Here is a 2,209-nt window from a genome sequence, read left to right as displayed (position 1 = left end):
ACACACACACTCACACACACACACACACACACACACACACACACACACACACACACACACATACACACGCACACGCACACACACACACACAGGCACGCACACACACAGCAGCAGCAGCAGCGGAAAACGACACGGGACACGGACTCTCATACATGCATGAACTCGAGTCGCGCAGCCAAAACCCGCTCTGCTCTGCGTTCGCTGCGCTACGCTCTCAGACTCTGCAGTCAGACAGTGGCTTTCGCAGAGGGTAACATTACACAGTGAGGGATCAAAGTGCTAGATCGCTCCCATTCATGCGTTCAACTCCCAATGCCCCCCCCCTTCTCTCTCTCTCTCTCTCTCTCTCTCTCTCTCTCTCTCTCTCTCTCTCTCTCTCTCTCTCTCTCTTTCTATCTCTCTCTCTCCACAACCCCCCACCCCAAAGCCACATCACCAGCAAAGCACCATCTCCTCCACCCCCACCCCTCGCACCCCCACCACTGACAATCCCCCCCTTACACACAAACACACAGACACACACGCGCGCACACACACGCACACACAAACCCACACGCACACACACACAAACACTCAAACACGCACACACACACGCACACACACACACACACACACACACACACACTCAAGCACGCATAAACACACGCACAACCCCCCCCTTAAACTCAACCAGTTCTGCCACCGCCCCCTCCATCACCGCCACAACCATTGAAAGCCTAGCAACACTCAGCAGAGCCAAATAATTGCAGAGAGCTCAGAGGGGAGAGACGGAGAGAGAGAGAGGGAGAGAGAGAGAGAGAGAGAGAGAGAGAGAGAGAGAGAGAGAGAGAGAGAGAGAGAGAGAGAGAGAGAGGGAGAGATGGGGAGAGAGAGGGCACAGAATGGAGAGAGAAAGAGAGAAAGAGGGAGTCAGGGAGGTGGGGAAGAGTGAGGGGTAGAGAGAGAGAGAGAGAGAGAGAGAGAAACCAGCAAGCAACTTCCCTCATAAACAATAATGGGTTGCCCAAAGCAAGTCATAATGGGACACATTGTGGCAGCCTCCTAGAAGTCTGTCTGCGTGCATCAAGCAAATAAATAAATAAATAAATAAATAAATAAATAAATAAATAAATACTTGCTTGAAGTCACTTTCAGACATTTCTATGGCACATCAGAATAACCTACTTATCTGACACACATCTGAAACATCTAAGACCGCTGAAATGACAACCGTCAAATCATGACACAAAAAACATCATCAATGTAATGCATTCATTCATTCATTCATTCTTTCATTCATTCATTCATTCTTTTTTTTTTTAGCTCCAATGCGCTTAAGCATTTTTCTTCTTTACTATTACTGTGACATTTCTACTGATAAGTGTCATAGTAATAGAAGCTAATTACCAAGAACAGCAGTCTCAATATTGATTGTACAGAACTCAAACACTCAACTACAACAACTGTCAGACAGAGAGAGAGAGAGAGAGAGAGAGAGAGAGAGAGAGAGAGAGAGAGAGAGAGAGAGAGAGAGAGAGAGAGAGAGAGAGAGAGAGAGAGAGAGAGAGAGAGAGAGAGAGAGAGAATTATGCTACAAGATCTTACCTTCAGTTGTATCAGTCAAAAAGTCTCCAAAGAGGGGGGGGGGGGGACACCAATAGAAATGGACACAAGGATAACCTAATTGAAAAGTCTGTCTTTTTTAGGTTGTTGACACGAAAAGAGGCAGTTGTAAATCTATGTCTCCCACACTCTCTCTCTCTTTCTGTATCTCGGTGTGTGTGTGTCCTCCTCCTCAGGTTGCCGGAGCTGGTGCCATCCACCCAAGAGAGAGAGGAGAGGAGAGGAGAGGAGAGGAGAGAAAGCCGGTCGGCCGGTGCTGCTGTAGCCAGAGAGAGAGGCAAGGAGGGAAAGAGAGAGGGAGGCAGAGATCCCTTTCTCTTAAACAGTAGACACTTTGCGGTCAGACCCCACTCCCCACTCTCCACTCTCCACTCCCACCCACCTCTCTCCTCTTCTGCATACCCCTCCCTCCTCAGTGCCTCTCTCTCTCTCTCTCTCTCTCTCCCCCTCTCTCTCTCCCCCTCTCTCTCTCTCTCCCTCCCCTCTCGTATTCACTCACTCACTCACTCACTCACACGCTCACACACACTCCCTCTCCCTCCCTCCCTCCTCACTCACACGCTCACACACACTCCCTCTCCCTCCCTCCCTCCTCTCCCTCTGCCCC

At 49.7% G+C, this 2,209-nt stretch overlaps 1 protein-coding gene across 2 annotated transcripts in view; it reads right to left on the bottom strand.

Moving 5' to 3' along the window:
• Positions 1-1,901, bottom strand: part of tncb (tenascin Cb) — a 102,424-nt gene extending 100,523 nt beyond the window's left edge. For both annotated transcript variants that reach the window (XM_063194827.1, XM_063194828.1), the window contains exon 1: positions 1,585-1,901. The gene's annotated coding sequence lies outside the window, so the exon portion shown is untranslated. The remainder of the gene's footprint in view (positions 1-1,584) is intronic.
• Between the last annotated feature and the right edge of the window lie 308 nt (positions 1,902-2,209).

This window comes from Engraulis encrasicolus, chromosome 3 (assembly GCF_034702125.1).
Source record: "Engraulis encrasicolus isolate BLACKSEA-1 chromosome 3, IST_EnEncr_1.0, whole genome shotgun sequence".
NCBI lineage: Eukaryota > Metazoa > Chordata > Actinopteri > Clupeiformes > Engraulidae > Engraulis > Engraulis encrasicolus.
This window is presented reverse-complemented; position numbering and strand designations above follow the sequence as displayed.